This window comes from Monopterus albus, unplaced genomic scaffold, assembly GCF_001952655.1.
Source record: "Monopterus albus unplaced genomic scaffold, M_albus_1.0 scaffold226.1, whole genome shotgun sequence".
Classification (NCBI taxonomy): Eukaryota; Metazoa; Chordata; class Actinopteri; order Synbranchiformes; family Synbranchidae; genus Monopterus; species Monopterus albus.
In genome coordinates this window covers 395,249-409,782 of record NW_018128106.1, presented here as the reverse complement: position 1 = coordinate 409,782, position 14,534 = coordinate 395,249, and the positions used below count along the sequence as shown (strand labels likewise).

The 14,534-nt window shown below is 40.6% G+C and overlaps 1 protein-coding gene and 1 long non-coding RNA gene across 2 annotated transcripts in view; one reads left to right on the top strand and one right to left on the bottom strand.

Moving 5' to 3' along the window:
• Positions 1-14,534, top strand: part of ankha (ANKH inorganic pyrophosphate transport regulator a) — a 90,116-nt gene that overhangs the window by 33,155 nt on the left and 42,427 nt on the right. The window lies entirely within an intron of this gene.
• LOC109971490 (uncharacterized) overlaps positions 28-14,534 on the bottom strand; it is a 29,897-nt gene continuing 15,390 nt past the window's right edge. Inside the window, exons 2-3 of the long non-coding RNA XR_002276555.1 lie at positions 6,651-6,739; positions 28-6,537 (exon numbers count right to left, since the gene is read on the bottom strand). This is a non-coding gene — a long non-coding RNA (uncharacterized LOC109971490). The remainder of the gene's footprint in view (positions 6,538-6,650; positions 6,740-14,534) is intronic.

Here is a 14,534-nt window from a genome sequence, read left to right as displayed (position 1 = left end):
GTGTGACTTTCTTTAGCCTGTCTTAAGGTGTAAAATGAATTTAGTGCAGACAGTCTTGTCAAAATGCAACCAGTCTTCAGATAAACAAACATACAAATGCATCTTCAGAGTCACTGAAAAATACAGAAGTCATTCATCAGTGCTAATTTATTGATTTCAGTATACAGTAACAGTACAAACACATAATACAACAACTTTAACAGCATTAGGACCAAGCAGTGTTCTATATACAGTACAGTCTGACAGTCACAAAAACAGCTCGTGCTATATGTGTATTTACATTACTATGGAAAGCAGTTTGCGTGTGCCTTGTCACTGTTGTGTGTGTTGTGTTGTAACGACTGCATGAATGTCGTGGTGAGCCAAAAGTTCACATTTGTTGAGCTTTGACCTGTGCTCATTAGGAGGTGACTAGGGGTACCTCTCAATTCTCCTATGCCCCTCCATAGTTCCCTCACTTGCATTTCCTTGTGTCTTAGTCCAGTGTCTTAGTAAGATGTGAGGAAAAAAGTCAAGGATAGAGGAATCAAGTAAACACATTTATACCGACATGTGGCGTCCTTACCTCTGATCCTTCATCTGAAGAATTCAGTCACTGACTGATTCCTGAAAATGGAGTGTTGGTCATAAAACACTTATGTGGAGGATGTCTCTTGTATCCTTGCTCATGGCTCTTGGGATGTTCTTGATGCTCCCTTGACCAAAATGACTTCAGAGGATCAAGGACTGACCAACAATCACATAAGAAGTTGAGAACTTCCTTTATTTATCGCTCTTTGTACTTTGATCCTTGCTCAACCTGGAAATCATTCCAGTCTGTCATGATGAAGGACGTCCCAAAGCACTTATTTCTGTTTTGAGGAGCAAGGAGTGAGGAGGCTTCCTGGAGGAGCTATAACCAAGGACACGTGAGTGCATCCTTCATGTAAGTCTTGTTACAGATTTACACTCCCCTTTATCCGAAATCAGATTGTGATTGGACGCTTCGCATTAATGATCAGAGGAAAGGACTTTTCATGTTGCTTTAAACGTTTCCTCAGTTCCTCTCTCCTTGCAGTTTGTCCTCGCATCTTACATGGGCGAGGCTATGATGCAAAGAAAATATGCAAGTGAGGGAAATGTGGATGCAATTAGGGGAATTGGGATTCACCTAGAGAGAAATTCACCAGTCAGTGAAATGGCAGCTAATAAAAACCAGCAGAATGCTCAGGTGCATGACTTAGGCTGACGATGTCTGCACAGCATGTGCAATTCAACATCCACCCATAGTAGTGCTAGTAGTCAAAGGTTTTAAAGAACACAGTTTTTTTTCCAAGATCTTATCAACTGTTGAACTCTCCTGTCTACAAACTTCCATAATAAAATACAGCCCAAGTGAAAAGCTCAGCAGTTGTGTCCATGACAGAGTTTATATATCAAGACAAGAAATGACACGGCCTCACCAATAGTCTTTTAATATAGTGCATTTTAAGTCTATACAGTCTGTGACAGCTCTTTATACTGTGGCTTGTTCAGCAGTGTAGTGTGTGGTAGCGGCTTTAAGATCGCTTTCAGTTGTATTGGCACTATTTGTGACTTGGAGCCATGCCTTTGATTAGAGGCTGCTGTTTAAATTTAGGTCAGAACTTTATAGCTTTTTGCTGCGCCTTATAGTACAGAATGTTATTTTAAGAAACCCCTTTTAACCCAAACAAAGTGATGGGTTTAAATGAAGTAAAAGTGCTTGACTGGGCACAGAGAATGATGGAGCACGATTCCTGGAAAGTACTTTCCCTTGTGAGGGCGGGCAGATCAGTTGGACAGGAGCAAGTGGCAGCCTGTGCTGATGTCTGACTCAGGAGAGGGCATTCTTTTAAACACACTCCTGCCAAGTTACAGGCACTCAGAGACCTCCCACAGCTGTCTGGCTGTTTTTTTCACACTGAGCCTGGGAATGCAGGGTTAACCGCTCACCTGCAGCATGTCTGGACACTTTTTAATCTACTTACTTGCTGCTTCAGGGAATTATGGGAAGTATTGTACCTCTAAGATCTGTGCAAAATGAAAGAAAAGATAAATGAGATCCTCTGTTGTGAGGGTGGCTGGATGGGGAGATAAGATGCAGTCTCATAGAAATGTAAAGGTGTATGTGAACATGCACACACACATATGTGCACATTAGTGTAGTTGACCACATCTTTTCTATAGAAGGATTAAATGACAGCCAGTGCCTTTCTATTTTTGTCCCACTACATACTCACTGACTTTTAGTGCCACAGAGTCACGGCAAACTACTTTAATACCATTACATAAGTCAGTTTAGACTATTTATCATCTGAAATCTAATCTATGGAGCCATATGTAATGGGAAATACTGGTGCACAGTGGGGTTTATTTGGTTTCACCCTATTTACAGTAAGTACGATATTGCAGCAATCTAGCATTTTTGAATGCAGTTTAACTATAAAAATCAATGATTCACTTTGCCTGTGCATTAAATGTTCTTGCACTTCTGTGGTAGCTCTGCAAGGGAAAGTTCTCTGTGTCCAAGCATGTTGGCATTTTTACGAGCTGTAAGCGATCTGCCGGTGTCAGTGTCAGGGGTGCCACCAGGTGCTGTCATGGGTTCACAGGGGGCAAATTTGTGAATGAAGCTCCTTCCATTTACGGTGCCGGTGGAGCTGTCATGACAAGAGGAACTTAACATGATACTTCGACAGCTTCCCCTCTTCAGTTTCAGATGGTTTGTCTTCACTGTCAGTGAACACAGCATTGGTTCACCACAGCACATGTATTTCTCTTTACTCTATTCATGATTCCGCTACTCGTGATAAAGCGAACAAGTGAATTATTTGTTCTTCAATTAACGCGTTGCCTTGCAGTCTAGAATACATGTAACTCCATATCTTCAGTAGTTCCTCTTAGTAATGATTCATAAAGTCTGAGAACTTTTCCGGTTAACAAGTATACTTTCACTTTTCTAACTTTCCAGACTCTAAAACGACTTTGTCTTTGTGTAAATCCTGTGATTGTGACTGCGTTTCTTTTTACCATGTGCTGAATCATTTTAGAACGGGGAATATGCATGAGCAGTTAGTGAGTCATGGCTTCAGGTAGTTTGGGCTTCTCATGTAATCATTGTTTTACATTTCACTTTTGCATTGATGGCCACATTTGAGTCAGAAAGCATCTGTTCTTCTCAAGGTTCAGTAAATTCAAACCAAATGGTGAGACACCCTGCCGGTTGTTTAACAACACATGAAGATGTTAGCAGCTACTCGGTGGGCTCTGCAGTGAAGAAGATTTTTAGCCCATTTACAACTTCTTTAGTCAAATGATGGCACAAAGATGGAAGTCATATAACTCTCTTTGCTCTTACTTTTTACATATTAGCTAATCTATGTTAATGTTATTTTACATAGATTAAAGTTTATATATAGTATAGGATACCATATTATTTGTCCAAACAGACAAGAAGATATGGTTCCAGTTGTAAACTAAGTTTAAACTTGGGAAACAATTTTAAAGCTCTCCACCAAACATGTTTTAAGACATAAGACTAGTTCAATTGGTTAAACATCCTTAAAGTATGCAGTATTGAAGAATATTTTGCCAAAAGCTTAACTGCTGCACACAAGATGTCTGTACTCTAAAGTCCATTGTCAGGGTATGTGCACTGCAGGTTTCAAATTCTTATATAGCATTTGTGTCAGCTCATGATTGGACCTCGACTGGCTTTAAGCTAGTCATGATGTTGTGAAATCGTGCTCATACATCAACGTTTTACACGCTGTGTTGAGGTGAACACAGACGAGTAGTCCCCGTTTAGCAGAAGCTTCTAGTGTAACTATACATCCATCATACTGCACAGTGGAGTGAAGTAACACTAAGTGAAAGACATTTCCAAGAGGAGGGGGCTTTACATTTTAGATTAATATCTAGCGAATAAAATATTGCTTGTTCCAGCTGAACAGAAAAGTGAGAAATCTGAAAATGTCAAGCAGTGGAGTCCAAAGTTTTGATTTTATTTCTTTTTAATGTGAAAGGCTGAAATAACACAAGGGGGAAAACGGGGGTTTTTCTTTTCAGGTTTCAGTTTCTAGAGGTGACGACACTGTTGTGTGCCTCATAGAGCCCTAGCTGACTTTAAGTCAAGGTGAGAAGATGCACCTTATGCACTCTGCAGCTGGGACCAGGGCTTGAGAGATGTGAAAGAGGCCGCGTGTTCTCATCTCATGGTGTAAAATGCAAACAATGCAGCTACCGCTGACCAGCAGACTGCTGGCGCTGGTGAACAAACAGAGCAGCCACTTCAAAAGGCAGAGGGTGTGAACCGAGCCTGGACCACTGGCGATAAGGTCAAACAGGGACCTTTTCTAAACAGAAAAGCTCTGCATAAAGATTATAAAGGAACTTCAGTTAGCCATTTTGATGCATTGTCTTGATGTAAGTAATTTGTTTTGATCAAAAGAAATGGCCGTATGATCCAGATAGCCTAACACTGCACAGATATGAATGAGTGTGGTGCTTGTGTGTAAACATGCCGGCATATGTCAAGTGTGTTTGTATGTGTCAAACAGTCCTGTAGTGGGAAACTCAGTCATCCTTTACTAGTCTGGGAGTGAACACAGCACTTTCTCTTTGTTTCCTGGGTGCTGGGTGGGCAACCCTGGTTCATTCATTACCTGAAGTCCTGTAGCAGCACTGTGTGGGATGTGAAGCACGAGAGTGCATTCCTGTATCTCAGCAAAAGGGAGTGGGAGTTAACAGAGGTTTAGTTTAATGAAGTTCCTATTTATTTAACCTCCTACCTTCTCTCCCAAATCCAACCCCAGCTTCACACGAAAGCAAGCAAAAGAGAAAATAAGACATGTTGAGCTGAGACTGACTGTGGTTGCGATCACTTGTAACAGTTGTGGTATGAGAAAACCAAAGCTTCTCAGGAGGAGTGTTTCAAGTTGAAGCAGAGGCAGGGAGGGGTGACGTTACAAGGGAGATAAAATGTAACAGTAGCAGAAGGATATCCAGTCCAGTGAGCATGACTAACATATCCAAGGTTTCTGCTGGGCTGACCAAAGAGAGAAGGATGTAGTGTGAAGTCAATTTAATTAACCGACACCTGCTCTGTAGTCAAACAGGGAGACTGAAGTGGAAGTGACACAGTCAAATCGTTATTCCTCTGTCCATAAGCAATGTACTTCACCTGCTTCAGTTAATGCCACAGCACTGTGTGTTAAAGGAATAGTTTTGCATGCTATTGCCAGCAGCTGGTTAGCGTAATACAAGGTCTGGAAACAGTTTAGACTGATTAGCTATCATTTTATTTAAAAGTGAATATAGATGCTCCCTGCATGGATCTCAAAGCCAAACCAGATAGCTGACGTAAGTGTTAATTCCTTGTGCCTGTTGAAGCTTTGTCCACACACTGTTGGAGAATGCTTACTTTAAAGTGGCTCCAGAGGGAATGGTGCACAGTTTGGTGTGAATTTGTGGTTTTAGAACACGATCGGTCAGAATTGGTATTTTGTGTTGTTGTTGTTGTTACGTTGAAACTTTAAGTCAAGGTTGAAGATTCAGCACAGCAAACCTGAGTTTGTTTAAAACCTGTCTGTGTTGCCGTTTTCCCAGATTTCAGCAATGAGTCTGCTGAGCAATACGTTTTTATTGTCAATAGAAATAGTCAAATTATAAAAAATAAGGTTTGAGTAGTATTTATCTTTAATATGTATTAAGCCTTTTTTGGTCCAAGTACTATATGTAATAACTGGCCCAAACCTGCAGAACAACACCTAATTCATTAAGCAGTATATCTATGTTGTGGTTAGGATTTTGTAATAAGTGCAGATATAGTGTATTGTGTGTGTGTGTGTGTGTGTGTGTGTGTGTGTGTGTGTGTGTGTGTGTGTGTGTAAATGACTCTTGTAAACAGTGTGAGGAGAGTAGCTTCACTTTCACCCTCTGCAGTGGTAAACAGGAGGCAGTGAAGCAGAACAGCCAGGACTGGCTTTACCCACTTCAAGTAAAACATGCCTGATAAACATCTGCCTGAATGAAACTTTTATTCAGTGTGCAGCTTTTTCAAAACATTCAATTCTGTCAAGTGTCATAAAATATACAAGGGTACTTCCATCTCTGTGGTTAAGCTACATTTACTCTACATCACGCATTCATAATGTATTCCTGCGCCCAACAAATTTAGTTTTGTCAAGCGGTGGGAATTTGAGTAAACTTTCTTTTTTTCAAGAGCATGAAATGATGACACCTTTTAATTCTATTCAGTTTATGTTTCTATTAAACAAATGTCTATCATGCAATTTGGCATGTTTTAAAGCTTTAATTGTTAATAGCAAAAACAATTTTGACTCCTAAACTCTGCACAGACAAATGGCTCCATGCTATTACATTAAACATCTGACTGTATGTCCCCTTGTCAAGGTGTCATAATGAAATAAATCGGCACTGTCCCTTTAAGCAGACCAGCATGACAGTTGTAACATTAGGTACTTCCCAACCACAATGCAGAGCAGCACAGGGGGCCAGTCAGGGTGTATCTGTGTCCTTTGAAAGAAAGAGGGAAGTAGATAGTATTAAAAACCCAGTAGCAAGCATATGAAAGTGTGTGTGCGCTTCAGTAACACAGTGAAACCGAATCCAACACCGGCTGCTTCCACCTTTTGCATCCTGTCCCGTCAGATCATCCGTCGTCTGTGAGTGCAGAAGGTGCAGTGAGACCTGAACAGGGGTCTGCAACACTGCCGCCCTGCAAAACAGAGAAAACGTGTTGGGCTTCTGATATGACTGTTTGTGAAGAAACTTTTGTTTCATCATGCAACTTATTAAGAAAACCCTTCAACTCTGTTAATGAGGCACTCCTTTCATTATGAGTTGGGAGTGTATTAGTCATAAATTTGCTGTGAAAATCAGATAACGAGGAAAAATAATAATCTTTCGGGGCGGGGGGGATAAACAGGTGTTTATCTCTACCACATTATACAGATGGGTGTTGTTGTTATTTTGTCCATTACATTTATAGCAGTGAGGGAATGCCTGAATGCAGAATGTGTTAAATGACAAATCTGTTGATTCACCTCACATTTGAGTAGGTTGTTAAAATGAAAACACTTGAGGACATCACCTTGCTATAAAAAGTAAATACTCCTGTGTGAAAATCAGACTTGAAGCAGTTGTTGAGGGACTTTGGTGGAAAAACAGCAGCTCATTTGCATTACTTCCCAGTTTTATCATAACTTTTTAATACTGGAAAAACTTTCTGAATAGGGCTTGTGAGAAAATAACTTAGTTGTTTGTTAATTTCAGTAATGACTGTCTTTTTTTAATTTTTTTTTTAAACAAAATTCAAGTCAAATTTTGGTTCCATGGCGACATAAACCTAAGATCCCTAGTGGCAGGAGAAGCACTGAGATCTTTTACTTGGGTAAAAGTATCTAAATAAGTAATTAATAAATAAATATGCCACTATGAGTAGAGGTCCATTCAAAATCAAAAAATACACAATAATCAGCAGCAACATATATTTAAAGCGGCTCCAGTTTCACCTGCATGTATAAGTAAGCAGCATTTAAGTGCTTCATATACTGCTGAGTAGTTTATTATATTTTCTAAACTGAGCAAGTGCTTTATTTATAAAATCTTAATCTCAAGTGGAAGTAGTAACTATAGCTGTCAGATAAATCTTGAGTTAAATGTGGCTTATAAATATAAATGATCATAGAATGGAAGTATTTGTACAAATACTTCAAAATTGCACTTAAGTAAATGTATGTATAGTAGTTACAGTAACTATGGGTAACTTGTGAGAGATTAAAAGAAGTGATCAAAACCGAAGCATTACAGCCAAAATTAGAATGTAATTTCCTCCTTTTCCCATAATGCAACTCAATAACAATTTACATTAAACGCCACACCTGTGATCAAGCTGCCCACTTCATCTAGCTTGTAAGACACACTTTCTGTTAGGTTTAGTACAGTGTTATAAACTCATGACAAGCTCAGTAATGCTGAGTAAACCAGCCTTAATGTGTAACGTTCCACTGAAAATGATCAGTACAGATGAAGCTGTTAAACAGCAGAAGATCTCTACCGCTGCCCCCATCACAGTCCCTTTTGCATAAGGCCAGTGATGGCATGATATGGTTTAAACAGAGGTTGACAGCCGAGCAGCTGTAAAAGCAGGGACACCATGTATTTCCATGGGGCTGACACAGTATTAAAAGGAATGAGGGTGAGGTAGTAACCAACGACCCAACTGGCACCGTGCCCTGCTGCCTCCTCACGTGATCTCACTATATTTATGGATGGATGGAATCTGAGTAAGCACAGCCTGCCTAAAATGAGCACTCATCGGTGCCCAGTCACATGTACCTTTTACAGGTGCAACATGGACAAGCAGGCGCTGCAATGTGATACCAGATGTTGCATTGCACTTTCATTTGTCCACCACATGATAACTGCAAGCAAACTAACTACTGCTAAAACACTGAGGTATGAAGGAGAGGTTGTGTGACATTTCCCACCATGACTTTGGTTCGATGGGCATTACATCTTCCCTTTCATCGGGTGTTCAGTCACTTGATAACAACAGCGCTTGAGGCGATGGTCTCATCTACAGTAGGTCAGGCTGGTTGGCTGCAGTCCACAGAAACCATAATGTCCTGATACCCCCAGGGCTTTTGCAGACACGGGATAGTTAGATTGCTGTTGTGACTTTTATGGAAAAGTGGCCACACCAGTGAATCCACTTCTTTGTGTAATGGGTCATGGAGGATCTGTAGGACAGTTGAATAAAAGCAACGTCAGCTCCTTTGAGCGAGAAGTTGCTAAACTCGAATTCCAGCTGCTTCCCGACTCCACTGTAACATGACCCAGGAGGAATGTGCAACAGTGCCGATGATAGCAGCAGCTGGCCCGGCCGCTCCGACAATGATCTGTCACCCATCTTTCATCAACAACAAGCTCATTAGTGGAAAACCTCTTGACCGGCTCTGACAAATACAAGGACAGTAGTTGCTAGAGACAATCCTGGAGCAGTGTTTCCCACAGAGTTAGATGCTACTTGTGGCGGTAGCTGACGGGGAGGATGCGCTTTCAAAATTTTTTTTTCAATTTATTAAATACAGTAACACTACAGTGCCTTTGTGCTAACCACTGTTATGCTGTTCATCTAACCTGTTGCAAATGTTCAGCTTTCCCATGTGTTTTTCAGTTTCCCCCTGGACTGAGGGAGCAAATATTCACTGTCAGAGATTAAAAATTAGTAGAAACTTAATCCACTTGCAAATCAGTCCATATAAATATATGCTATATACAGCATACTACCCTCAGCAACACCTGTATTCTAATGTTAGTTTAACTATCTGTAGCTTTCTAGTAACTCACTAGGAATGTTGGCTCTCTGCGATCGACAGTGTTGTATTAAAGACAGAGGAGGAGCTGTTCAGAGAGTCTGTTGTCAGTGTGTGTGTAAGAGAGGGAGAGAGCAGCTGAGCAGATTAGTGCACTCCATGTAGCTTTATGGTGGAATAAGATACCAATTTTAAATGGTTAAAAAAGAAAAAGGACAATTCAAGCTGCAAATGATAGGGGATAGAAACAAGGCACAGACAAGAAAAAAGCAAAAAAGGTAACAGACAAGATATTACCAATATAAAATATCATAATAAAAAGTAAAGCTAATATTCACATATAATTGCTCATGGGTCTACTGGGAGCAATGCTGGTTGTCCAGCCTGACAGCAGTAGGAAGGAAGGACCTGCGATAATGCTTCGTCACGCACTTAGGGTAAAGCAGATGAGTGCACTTATTTAGAGAATTATGTGATGTATGTAATATTCAAACATCCGAAGCTGTCTGCAGATGCAGCAGGGATCTACTTACAGTAGCACCATGTGATGTGCTGAGTTCAGGGCCAGGCCTCCAAGCTCATTAGCAATCTGCATTTCAGAGATTTACACTGACCGAAAGCTGTTCCAGAGGAAAGCCGGCAGGCAAGAGAAGCTGCTCAGTAATGGGGCAATTCCTGAAATCACCCAGTTACAAAGCAGAGATTTCTCCTCATACTGAGCTGCCGTTATCCAGTGGAAGTGTGCTACATACTTCTTTTACTGCCAAAGCCAGAAATAAATTGGCTCCGAGTCATCAGCTACTCTTTGTAATGAATCAGTGTTGCTAATGTTTCTCTCCACACAGCTGCTAGCCTCATAAAAAGTCCATTTTCTGTTGCCAGGGACCACACATATGAAAATCTGAGGATATTTTAGTGGTCTCATCCTGCCTCTCTTTGAGCCATATGAATGGATGCAAATGAGCCCACGGCACAACCACCAGGAAATGTGAATACACCTTTTTATTTCTTTGAAATTCACTTCAATCGGATAGGAACTAACCGCTAATGGCAGCACAGTGTCAAATCAGGCTGCTATCAGGTTCGAGGTGCAGAGATCCTCCTCTGCTCGATGCCTTTTACACAAGGAGCCAGTGAAGTCATCACAGCTGCTGCGACTCTCCCATAGATGCTGAGTGAAAGGTTAGCCCTCCAGCTGAGAGCTGTAAATTCAAGATGTAAAATGGGAAAGACGCATGCTCCACTCAACAGGTGCAGATCCAGAATGAATAGTCACCCTTTTTTTCGCCCCCTCTGAAGAAGCGAGGACAAAGGGGAGTGAGACAGCACCATTCAGCCTCAAAACTTAGGATGCTAAAAGGCTTTAATTAAAACAAAGATCGTCCTTCATGAAAGCTCTGCAAATTAAAGAACTGGGACAGAACCTTGGCTCATTTGACTGAATTTGAAGCTATAACTTTTGTGACGGCAACGCTCAAAGCAATGAGACACCTATATCTGACATCTTTGTCCACATCTAACAGCCACAGGGTCTAGCTAAGACACTTAAACCCCTCATGTTCATTTGCTGCACATCTAGTTCCCTCTTAATAAAATGTGTCACATGACGTGAAAATGACATGACGTGAAATTGCCATATGATTTATAAAAAGCTAGAAGAGACACATGACTCCTACGGACAGCCTGTCATATTTAGAAGACCAACTGGTCTCGGTGACATTTAAGGAATTTCATCCTGTTTATCCGTCTTTAATCTTCACTTCCAGTCATTAGGAAAAACCCCACACAAATCCAATAAAGGAACAGCCAGGCCTCAGATTAGCATTCTGGTGGTAGAGTGTTTGTTTCCTGCTGTAAGAATGATGCCATTATCATTTTCAGAAAGTCAGGAAAAAAATGTAATTTTTGTCTTTGCACTTGTTGGCAAATGAACAGATGCAGAGAAATCAAAACCCTCTTCTGTAATGTGGTTGTACTCACAGGTCTGGAAGTAGTTTCAGTTAGAAGCAACATGAATTTATGTGTTTTAAAGAGCTCAAGCACTAGGAAATATTTTTGTGAATTTTCCTGGTCTTTGAGGTTCATCTCATTCACATTGACAGCTTTGACATTTTACATGATGTCACCTGATTTGGTTGAACTGCCCATGAACCATCTGATGCCACGAGGCACTGTATGTCATGTAGTTTTGTGGCTGGAGGGCAGCAGCTGAAGCTAAGCATGCAGAGGAAGAAAGTGTAATGAAACAGTCTAGGCATGTACTTGAAATTTCGACATCAATGTGACACATGAAAAATGAACCTCTAGTAAAGATCTTATTCACATATCTGTTACAGCTACAGCTCTTCCTTTCCTAATTAAATAGGTATGGGGTAAAATGTAAAAATCAAGAAATACTTTTTTTTTTGCGGTTATTATTTCATATGGGCTATTGTTTATATAGAATTACATAAAAGTGCCAAATTGAGGAAATCTAATTGCATAACTTTAACTGTTCCTGTGACTCACTTCTGGTGCTTTTAAAGGGTCGTGACCTTTTTGACCTGACTGTCTGGACAACTGACACCAGCGACTTGCTTGTGCCTAAAATGAGCTTTCATGCCCCACAGACAATGTTGTGCATGTTCACACTTCACAAGCTCAAAGTTCAGTTCACATACATCAAAATGAAATAGTTCACATTCAGTTCTTCAGTTTTTTTTTGTTCTGTTCAGTGAGATGCTCCGAGCAGTTAAACATTTTTACAGTTACAGTCAGCTTTCTCGAGTATGTTGATTTCTTAAGTTTCATGCAAACGAGAAACCTGATTTCTGTAATCCCCAGGTAGATTTCTCGCCGAGAATGCTGATTTCTCTGCCATGTATATGTGTAACCAGGTTTCTAATCAGCTTTCTACAAGAGCGCATGTGCAAAGACAAGCTCCAAGGTTGCTTGCGTGCATGTGACTAGAGAAAAACAGGAATTTGCCGTTATTAATTTCACCACTAATGGGGCAGCTAATGTCATGATTTGCAGGTGACACATTGCTAAAGCGTGCATGTAAACACAGTCAATAACACAAAGGGAATGAAAGAAATTTAGCTAATACAGGTTTAAAATAGTAAATAGATGTTTTTTAAGTTAATTTATTCATTTATGGAAAGATTTCTGCTACAGAGGCTAATTTATGTGAAGTGTGCTGTACATATTAGTGATATATAAATGTGACTGTGGTTCTGTTTGGATATTCTTTTCCAGTTGGTCTCTAAAAATACTCTGCCAGTAATCTCAGTGTCTCCCCGCCGATGAAGACCTGTGCCCCCTCCACCTATGGTTCTGCTGTCTACTGTAGCTTGAGGGTGCGTAGCTTGTAGCTTGAGTGAGTGGTGCGTCACCCTGTGTTAACAGGATACAATGGTGTTTAGGGTTATTGGAAAACAAAACAAGTGATCCTAGAATTCAGAATAAAACGTTGGGAGGGAATTTTCCTTCAGCATATTTGTCTTGCAGTTATTCTCCATACTGAATGAAGCCTTTGCTGTTCAGTTCATCACCCTGTATGTTAATGAAACTCAGGTTCATGTTACTTAATTGCAAAGTGATCTGTTCAGTTCACCTTTCATGCAAAAATGAGCGTTTTCAATGAACAGCGCTCTGTTAACGTGCTCATGCACAACACTGCCCACAGACATGACCTCTCAGCCTGTGCCTATCTCCTCATATCCAGGCTTGTAATTTTGAGTAATAACTAATAATTAATCTAGCTTTACAGGACAGTGGAGTTTCAGTTTGAGGCATCACATTAATCAACAACTGTGGTGGGAAACTCAAGGCAATAAGAGTGCTTCTGTGTCACTGAGTCTACATTAGATGTTTGTGGAAAAACTGCTGCCTCTTCATAGTGAAACTGTAAGTTTAGCTGTGAAGTGTCTTTTTGAACATTTAATTTGTTTTTTTTAATCTGATTTATGGAAGTTAAAGTATGACTACCATTAATTTCTACAGCCACCTCTGAACATTCTGAAACAGGCAAGGCTAAATATTTACACATCGGCCCTTGCTTGTTTAATGTTGAAGGCACGCTCACACAGCAAAGTAAATGAATGGCAAAGCTTTAGACAAAACACCTCCAGCAGCTGATGAGTACCAGGCCACTTTACAGCACCGGTCTCACAGGTTCAACCTCCTTTTCAGGGCATAGGAGACAGGGAGCCAGGGGTCTGCTCCAGGGGTTCGGTGGAAACCCACAGCCCTGCTGACACTGTGTGCAGCTAGAGTTGGCTCCGGTGGGCTAAAATACCATGTGAGGGCATTCTAGACAAGCAGGTCATCAAATCAGCTGTGAGGTTACATTCATCATCACACAAGTATGGCATGAACTAGCTGTTTTTTTTTTTTGTACAGGTTCTTTTAATTAACCATTTGCTAAACTCCTACCCTGAACAGCTAGTGATATCTTAGCAATTAAAACTAGCTTGTCATTTTAAAGTGAGTCAGCTGAAACGTTAAAGTCAGCAGGAGATGAGCGTTTCAGCCAACTCATTCAGCTAATGCCTGCTTAATTAGCCAGCAAGCTCCAGATGATCAAATCTAACTGTGACAGTTGTCGTTTTATCTGATGAACTCTGGCTAGAAATGAGATGCTTGGTTTTGCCTACTTATGTGTGAAATCCCATAATCCCATCGTTTCAGAAATGGCTCTGAATTCCCCCTGAATGTGACCAAAACCCCTCCTGTGACATTTTTCAGCCAGATCACGCAGTAGTAGAAAGCCTTTTCTGATATTTAAAATTTGTACTGCAGGAAAAAATGAGGGCAAGTGAGCACAAGACTGACTCCATTCTTTTCTTTTTAATCCTTAATCAGTTTACATTTGGAGCCCTAGCTCATTATCCCAAATGATGCATCTGTTTTATTCCCCACTAAGTTGAAAAAGTGCCTAGATCAGTCCGAGAGGAGCACCTCCAGGGGAAATAATCAAGGGAAGGAAGCTATTACTTAATGTGATCAAGGAACAAATAACAGATGCCATGTGTTTTTCTAAATATGTCACAAACACTTTAAACACAGGCTGCACATCAAATAGACTTTATATTCTGTAGTGACATAATGGCCTGCGTTATATTCCATACTAGAAGTGCTTCATGTAATGTTAGAATGAAACAAAACAGTCTCGCACTCAGTCTCAGCAGCAACTGAAAAAGCCCCATTCTG